Source organism: Sorex fumeus, unplaced genomic scaffold, assembly GCF_029834395.1.
Source record: "Sorex fumeus unplaced genomic scaffold, SorFum_2.1 ptg000169l, whole genome shotgun sequence".
NCBI lineage: Eukaryota > Metazoa > Chordata > Mammalia > Eulipotyphla > Soricidae > Sorex > Sorex fumeus.
Genome location: NW_026606226.1, coordinates 682,816 through 692,434, shown reverse-complemented (window position 1 = coordinate 692,434; position 9,619 = coordinate 682,816).

Sequence of the window (9,619 nt, the reverse complement as noted above, 5' to 3'; positions counted from 1 at the left end):
GACTGCGGGGTCCTGAGTGCCTGTGTGTGGGGGGGGGCAATGCACTGTGCAGGCCCAGCCTGGGGTGTTTCCCCTGGGCCCCCTTTTCTGGGCCCCCGATCCTCCCTTTCTACTCCGGCCTCCCCTCCCCTCCTACCTCCCCTTGCCCATTCCACTCCACCAGTCCTGTTAGAACCCAGGCGCCTCCTCGTCCACCTCTTTCCTGTTCCCCCACAGCCGCTGAGCTTCCCCAACACAGGTCCCCACAATAAAGACTTTCCGGGGGTCCTCTGTCTGCTCTTTCCCACGGGGCTCTCTGCGTCAGCTGCTCCTGAACCCCATGGGGCTGCTTTTCCCAGGAGGAGCTGGAGGTCATGGGGTGAGTTCGCTCACTCAAGGAGGAGCCGGTGGGGGTGGTGAGGAATAAGAGGGCGCAGGGGAAGGCAGCTGGGGAAGCAGGAGGAAGAGCAGAGGGCTGACCCGGAAAGAGAAGGCCTGGGCTGGAGTGGAAGTACAAAGGGTGGGGCGTTTGCCTTGGCCTCGGATCCTCAGAACCCTATACGGTTCCCCGAGCCTGTCAGGAGACTCCTGAGCACAGAGTGACCAGTAAACTCTGACAACTGCTAGGTGTGGGGAGGGAGGGAGGGAAGGAGGGAAGGGAGGGAGGGAAGGGAGGGAGAGAGGGAGGGAAGGAAAGGAGGGAGGCAGGGAGGGAGGGAAGGAAGGGAGGGAAAGAAGGAAGGAAGGAAGGAAGGAAGGAAGGAAGGAAGGAAGGGAGGGAAGGAAGGAAGGAAGGGAGGGAGGGAGGGAGGGAGGGAAAGAAGGAAGGAAGGAAAGAAGGAAGGAAGAAAGAAAGGAAGGAAGGAAGGAAGGAAGGAGGGAGAGAGGGAGGAATAGAGGGAGAGAAGGAAGGGAGGAGGGAGAGAGGAAGGGAGGGAAGGAAGGAGGGAAGGAAGGAAGGAGGGAAGGAAGGAAAGAAGGAAGGGAGGGAGGGAGGAAGGGAGGGAGGGAAAGAAGGAAGGAAGGAAGGAAGGATGGAAGGAAGGAAGGGAGAGAAGGAAGGAAGGAAGGAAGGAAAGAAGGAAGGGAGGGAGGGAGGGAGGAAGGGAGGGAGGGAAAGAAGGAAGGAAGGAAGGAAGGAAGGATGGAAGGAAGGAAGGGAGAGAAGGAAGGAAGGAAGGAAGGAAAGAAGGAAGGGAGGGAGGGAGGGAGGAAGGGAGGGAGGGAAAGAAGGAAGGAAGGAAGGAAGGAAGGAAGGAAGGAAGGAAGGAAGGAAGGAAGGAAGGAAGGAGAGAAGGCCCTGCAGGGGGATGCCTCTAGATTGTGTCCCCCACATCCGGCTCTCCCTAATCCCCCATCCCCAAGAAGGGGCCCACCCTGTCTTTCAGAGCAGGATATGGTTCTGCTACTCCATCCTCTGCTCCTGCCCCAGAGGTTCCAGCCCCTTTGCTCTGTGGCCCAGACATGCCTCCATAAATTCTTAGCGGGTTGGTGGGATTGGAACTACACCCAGCAGGTCTCAAGGGGGTCACCCCTGGCCCTGTGCTCAGGGATTATTTTTGGGGGTGCTGGAGGTGGGGGTAATATGGGTGCTAGGGATCAAGCTTGGATGGGCTGCTTGCAAGACAAGGCTCCCACCTCTGTCTTCCTCTCCAGCCCCCCGTGTTGTGGTCTCTAAGAGAATCCAGGGCAGGGAGCCCCAGCTCACCAGGTGGAGTTTGCGCTCAGCAGGCGGGAGTCCCAGGTTCAATCCCCAGCACCACATGGTCCCTAGCATGAGCGCCCCAAACATAAGAATCTTCTCGGGGCTGGAGAGATAGCACAGCGGGTAGAGCGTTTGCCTTGCACGCGGCCAACTCGGGTTCGATTCCCAGCATCCCATATGGTCCCCTGAGCACCGCCAGGAGTAACTCCTGAGTGCAGAGCCAGGAGTAACCCCTGTGAATCGCCAGGTGTGACCCAAAAAGCAAAAAAAAAAAAAAAGAATCTTTTGGCTGGTCTCCCCTGGGGTTGGGGTTCACAGTTCCCCAAACCCTAGGAACTCTCAAGTGTGGAACTGGACAGAGGCACCTTTCATTATGCTAATGGGAAAGTTTTTAGAACCCACCTAAAAACTTTTCCAGGACCTGGACCCTGGAAAATCTACCTGGGGATTAGAGGTTTGTTTTTTTGTTTCATTTGGGGGCCACATCCAATAGTGTTCAGGAGTTACTCCTGGCGGGAACTGTACATGGGGTTGGGGATTTGAACTGGGGTCGGTGGGCTACTGGGGAAATCCCTTAACCCATGTACTATCTCTTCCCTTTCTTCTAATTAAGATACAAAATTCTAAATTTTTATTTGTGGAAAAGACACACATACAATATATTTCATTTTTTGGTTTATTTGTTGTTTGGGGACCACATCTGGCAGTGCTCTGGGCTTACTCCTGCCTCTGTGCTCAGGAATCACATCCTGTCAGGCTCAGAGGACTACATAGGATTCTGGGTATTGAACCGCATCAGCCATGTGCAAGGCAGATGCTCTACCTGCTGTACTATCATTCTGATCCCCTATATTATTATTATTTTTTTTCTTTTTTAAAATTTTATTTATTGAATCACCGTGAGAGCAGATACAAAGCTTTCGGGTTTCAGTCTTGGTCATACAATGAAACACCCGCCCCTTCACCAGTGCCCATTTTCCACCACCAAAAACTCCAGTATACCCCCCATTCCACACCCTCCCCCTACCTGTGGGGCAGATGATTTCCACATTACTCCTTCTCTACTTTGATTACATTCAATATTTTGACACCAGACCCCCCATTATTATTTGGGATTTTACCCCAACACTCAGATCTGCCGAAAAGCCAACAGTAAAGGTAAGGTAAAGGTAAAGGCCCTCCCGTTGATCGTCGATCTGCTCGAGCGGGCCCAGTAACGTCTCCATTGGAGACTTTGTTGTTACTGTGTCTGGCATATCGAATACTCTCGGTAGCTTGCTGGGCTCTCCGAGAGGGGCAGAGGAATCGAACTCGGGTCGGCCATGTTGGCCGCTTGTAAGGCGAACGCCCTAACCGCTGTGCTATCGCTCCAGACCCACCATTATTATTTGGGATTTTACCCCAACACTCAGATCTGCCGAAAAGCCAACAGTAGACAATTTATTTTCTATTGCTGGTTAACATATGATTTTGGAATTTTGAAATTTTAAGAAATCTGGAGGGATTTCTGCCAAAACCTGCTGGGTTCCGAGATTTGTTCCTGAGTCTCTGGGATCATGGCCATTAAGCAGCTTGATCAGGAGCCAGAAAGGCTGTTCGTGGGCGGTGACTCAGGATTTCGTTGGGGTGGGGAGGAAAGGGGCGGCTCCACCCACATTCGGTTAGGTCCTGCGTGTCTTGTCACTGAGGGCCCAAACCTGACCGTCCAGTGGCCTCTGGAGGATGGCGGTCACCGAGCCGCCAGGAGGAACAGGCCAAGGCATGAAGCTTATTCCCACCTGGGGTGGCCCGGCGCCGGTAACCTATTGCGGGGACCAGACGCATTTCTGCCAAAAGCCACTGGGTTTCAAGATTTGTATCTATATCTCTGGGATCATGGCCATTAAGCAGCATGATGAGGAGCCAGAGAGGCCATCGTGGGAGGCGACTCAGGATCTCGTTGGGGCGGGGAGGAAAGGGTCGGCTTCACCCCCATCCCGTGAGGCCCCGCGTGTCTTGTCACTGTGGGCCTAAACCTGACTGTCCAATGGCTTCTGGAAGATGGTGGCCACCGAGCTGCCAAGGGGGAGCAGGCTGAGGGACAATACCCTTTTCCCCTTGGGGTGATCCGGCGCTGGTAACCCATTGTGGGGACCGGACACATCTCTGCCAAAAGCTGCTGGGTTCTGAAATTTGTCTCTGAGTCTCTGGGATCATTGCCATTAAGCAGTTAGATCAGGAACTGCTTAATGGCAGAGAGCCCTTGCCTCCAATTATATAGCTGAGCTGATAGTGGTTTGTGGGTGTGTCACCCACATACCTAACTTTTGGCCATTTACTTTCTTGGTAAACTTTGCCCCAAGTTTGTGGAGTCTGGCCAAAGGCACAGCAGCAATTTTGGGGTATCTGGAAGTCTGAAGGCGCCGTCAGGCTGCTGATGCACTCGCCTCACAGGCACAGATTGACCTGCTGGTGGCACCATACTATATATATAATTTTTTTTTTTTGCTTTTTGGGTCACGCCTTTGCGATGCACAGGGGTTACTCCTGGCTCTGCACTCAGGAGTCACTCCTGGCGGTGCTCAGGGGACCATATGGGATGCTGGGAATTGAACCCAGGTCGGCCGCGTGCAAGGCAAATGCCCTACCCGCTGTGCTATCTCTCCAGCCCCCCTATATTATTTTTAATAAGGGAAATGATCATTGAGATGATCACAGTGGGTAGGACACTTACCTTGCCCCGGGGCAAATTTGGGTTTGATTCCTGGCATCCCATGTGGTCCCCCAAGTCCCCCAAGAGTGATTCCCGAGTGCAGCAGAATCAGGAATAACCTCTGAGCACACTTAGGAGTAGCCACAAAACAAACAAACTATCATTATGTTGGTCTCATGGGGAGAGCCCTAACAAAGTTCTCAAAGAAAGCCATTGTTTTAACTGTAGTTAAACTACAGTTTTAACTACAGTTAAAACATTTATTGACTGTAGATAATAAATGTTAAGACATACATGAAGAGAGAGTACAGCGGGTAGGGCACCTGCCTTGTGTGCAGCTCCCCTAGGTGTGATCCCCAACAACCATTCTGGTTCTCTGAACCCCTGGTGAATGATCTCTGAGTGTAGAGCCAGGAGTAAGCCCAGAGTATAGCCGGTGTGACTCACCCTCCCCCAAAACAAATAAAATTAAATTAAAACATTTATTGAGGGCTGGAGCAATAGTACAGCAGGTAGGGTGTTTGCCTTGCACACAGCTGACCTGTGTTCCATCCCTGGCATCCCATATGTTCCCATGAGCCCTGCCAGGAGTAATTCCTGAGTGCAGAGCCAGGAGTAACCCCTAAATATCACTAGGTGTGATCCAAAAAGCAAAAATAAATAAATAAATAAACATTTACTGAAGGGCTCAAATTTGCTAGATATTAACTAGGACACCAGTCTCCTCAAGCTTCTGGTCTACAAGATGAGGCATACATAGAGAGATAAGATCTGAAGGGGACTGGGGTGTCACACAGGATTGGGGGGGTGCCTCACCTACTGGATAAATCTGGAACCATCCAGGGAGTAAAGCAAATAATGGGGCAGGAACCATAGCGTAAAAGCTTCATGGCGGGGCTCGAGTGATAGCACAGCAGGTAGGGCATTTGCCTTGCATGCGGCCTACCCGGGTTGATTCCCAGCATCCCATATGGTCCCCTGAGCACCGCCAGGAGTGATTCCTTAGTGCAGAGCCAGGAGTAACCCTTGAGCATCGCCGGGTGTGACCCAAAAAGCAAAAAACAAAAACAAAAACAAAAAACAACTTCATGGCATGTTTTGCACACAGGAGGCCCGAGTTTGATCCCTAGCACCACTTAATTCCCTGAGCACCCCTAGGAACAGACCTTCCACACCCACCAGAAGTCCAGCACAGAGCCAGCTACTTCAAACACGCTGGATGTGGCCCCCCAAACAAGACAAACAGAATTACAAGGCTGAAGAAAGAGTAAAGTGGGCAGGGCAGTTACCCTGCACCAGGCCCACCTGGGATTGATCCTCAATACCACAGGAATGATTCCTGAGCACAGAGTCAGGAGTAAGCCCTGTGTGCCTGTGGGTGTAACCACACAACAAAACAAACAAACAATTACAGTAATGACTCCTAATCCATTTAAAAACAATAATCCTCCGGCCAGAGAGATTAAAGAGGTAAAGTAATTACCTCCCTTGTGGCCAAACTGGGGATTTTTGTTTTGTTTTGTGTGTGTGTGTGTGTGTGTGTGTGTGTCACAGCCCGGTGATGCTCAGGGTTACTCCTGGCTCTGCATTCAGGAATTACTCCTGGTGGTGCTCACAGGACCCTATGGGATGTTGGGGGTTGAACTTGGGTCAGCTGTGTGAGGGCAAACGCTCAACCCGCTGTACTATCGCTCCGGCCCCATGGCCAAACTGGTTTGATCCCTGGCATCTCTTATGGTTCCCTGAGCACCGCCAGGAACAATTCCTGAGCACAGAGGCAGGAGTTACTCCTGAACACACCCAGATGTAGCCCCCCAAAATAAAAAATACAAGGGAAGTTGGAGGGGACAGTACAGTGGCAGGGCACTTGCCTTGCACATGACTGATATGGGTTCGAGCTGTGGCACCCTATATGGTCCCTGAGCCCTGCCAGGTGTGATTCCTGAGCACAGCTGTGTGTTGTCCAAAAAGTAAAAATAAAGAGGGGCTGGAGCAATAGGACAGCGGGTAGGGCATTTGCTTTGCATTCGAGCCAAGCCAGATTTAATCCCTGGCATCCCATAGGGTCCCCTGAGAACCGCCAGGAGTAATTTCTGAGCACAGAGCCAGGAGTAAGCCCTGAGCATTACCAGGTTTGACCCAAAGACCAATAAATAAATAAAAAATAAAATTAAAAGAAACCTTTGCATCCATACTAAAGACAAATATGGGTCAGGGGACCATATGGGATGCTGGGAATCGAACCTGGGTCGGCCACGTGCAAGGTAAACGCCCTATGCACTGTGCTATCGCTCCAGCCCCCTGAAAGTTTCTTTCTTAAAATGCTGACAAAATCAGTGAAGAAGAAATTAGATTTTTAAAAAAGCATCACATACATTATACTCAGAGTAAACTCATTAATGACTGATTAAGGTAAGAATTTGGGGGCGGGCAGGCCCATACCCAATGCTACTTGGAGGTTAGACCCACTCTGTGCTCTAGGGGCCAGAGCTGGGGATCAAGTCTGAGACCCAACCTACAAAGTTTGTTCTCTGTCCCTGTTTAAGTAAGGATCTTTCCTTTGGTGTAGTTTGGGTCACACGTGGAGGTGCTTAGGGGCTACTCCTGCCTTTGTGCTCAGGGATTCCTCCTGGGGGTGCTCAGAATCCAATGGGCGGGGGGACGGTCACATGACAGACAAGCATATTAACCCCTATAAGTATCTATTCAGTTTGGGAGACTCTTACATGGAGGTTGGAGTGATGGTATAGCAGGTAGTCTGCTGGCCTTGATGCAGATCACTCTGGTTCAATCCCTTGCACCCTATATGGTCTCTTGAGCCCCACTAGGAGTAAGCCCTGAGCACCAGTAGGTGTAGGTGCTCTCCACAATAAGAAAAAAGTCTCATATGGATGCTAAGGATGAATGGATCAAAATTTGATGAGAAGCAGGATTTCATTTCATTGTTTTGTTTTTGTTTTCGATCACCACATCTGGTGATGCTCAGGAGTTACTTTAACTCTGCACTCAGAAATCACTCCTAGTAGGACTCAGGAAACAATCTGAGATGCCAGGAATCCAACCTGGGTCAGCTACGTGCAAGGCAAGTGCCCTACCCGCTGTATTGTCAGTCAGTTCCTTTTTTTTTTTTTTGAATTTGGGAGGGGGGCGGTTGAGGGATTTGGACCACAACTGGTAGTGCTCAGGGATACTCCCAGTTCTGTGCTTGGTGCTCAGAGTACCATATAGTACCAGGATCAAAGCAGGGTTGGCTGCATGTAAGACAGGCACCGTACTATCTCTCTGATCCGAGAACAGGATTTTTTTGTTTTTATTATTATTACTGGTTTGGGGACCACACCTGGTGGTGCTCAGCGCTTACTCCTGTCTCTGCACTCTGGGATCACTCTTGGCGGGGCTTGGGGGACCATATGGGGTGCTAGGGATTGCAGGTCCCAGGAATCTCCAGTCTCAGGATTTTAGATCACTTTAAAGTATTATCCCCACAAATTGCTTACTAATTACAAAAAAGAAAAAGAACAGAAAACATGGTATTGGGGAAACCAAGTGATGGAAATTAACATTACAGATAATCAGATCAACTGGCATCAGGAGTTCTAAGATATTCTTAGAAACAGCACATAAGTGGGCTGGAGAGATAGGAGAGCGGCTGGGGCACTTCCCTTGCACGCAACCCACCTAAGTCCGACCCCCAGCATCCCATATGGTCCCCCAAGCACCACCAGAAGTGATTCCCGATTACAGAATGAGGAGTAATCCATGTGTGTCCCCAAAACCCAAAATAAAAACAAAAACAACACATAAGGCCAGCAATAGTACAGTGGATAGGGCTCTCGCCCTTCACATATCCAAGCCAGGTTCGATCCCCAGCACTGCATAAGGTCCCCCTACCCTACCAGGAGTGATCTCTAAGTGCAGAGTCAAGAGTAAGCCCTAAGCCCCACTGGGTGTACCACCCTTCCCCCAAAAAACCCAACTACAAATGAAACACATGAGCTATTCCCTCCAGAAATACATCAGCTAAATCTAATTATAAGGAAACATCAGACCTAAATTAGAGACAGCAACAAAATAAATGACCTTTTCAAAAAGTCAAGAAATGGCTCCAAAGAAAAGAGACTGCAGGAACGAAGAAATTAAATGTGTTACATGATCTTGAGTTGGATCCCAAACCAGAAAACAAGTTTGCTGGTGGGCATTACTGGACAACGGGAAGAAGTTGAATAGGAGCTATCTATTAAATAAATGTGGATTCAGCGTTCTATTTCCTCATCGTTCACAGGTTTCTCATTTCTAGTTTTCTGATTTGTGTATTTGAGGGTTAAGGACCTGCTGTCTGCAGATTATTCTCAAATCAATAAGTAAAAAAGGTCACAGAAAGCCCCAAGTGTGGTTCATGAATACACGTTTGAGGGCCTAAGTTCCATCCCCAACACTGTGAAAAGAAAAAAAAAAAACCAAAGTCCCAGCCGGACAAAAATGAAAATGACAAAATATTCAAAATATTCATAGCTGATATTATTAGTGAAGATTTCAAAATACAAAAACGTTTCTTAACAAGGATTTTTGGGGTGTACTGGAACTATTATTCTGGGGTGTACTGGAACTAAATAACAATAATGTTGTGGTTTTTGTTTGTTCGGGGGCCCCAGCTGGCGGTGCTCAGGACTGAATCCAGGCTTGGCGCTCAGGGACAACTGGCAGAACTCGATGGGGAGCCGATGGGGTGTCTGAGATCAACCCTGGGTGGGCCACCAGGCAGGGCAAGCCAGCAATGTTACAGCCAGCAATGCTCAGAGGTTTCTCCTGGCAGTGCTCCAGGGACGATACAGGATGCCGAGGTTCAAACCTGAGTGGGCCACCTGCAAGGCCAATGCCCCATCCCCTGGACTATCGCTCTGGCCCCGACTTTTAAAAATATATTCCGACTCCTGGGGGCTGGAGTGATAGCACCGCGGGTACAGCGCTTGCCTTGCACGCGGCAGACCGGGGTTCAAATCCCAGTATCCCATATGGTCCCCTGAGCACTGCCAGGAGTAATTCCTGAGTGCAGAGCCAGGAGTAACCCCTGTGAATCGCCAGGTGTGATCCAAAGAGAAAAAAAAATTCCGTTTCCCTTCCAGCCCGGCTCCACCGCCCCCTTCCAAGGGATGGGATCGAGGCTGCAACCACTAGGCTTCTCAGTCACACCCTGCTCATTTATCCCGCGGGGCGAGCTGGGTGCAGAGAGCCCGGGAGGGCGC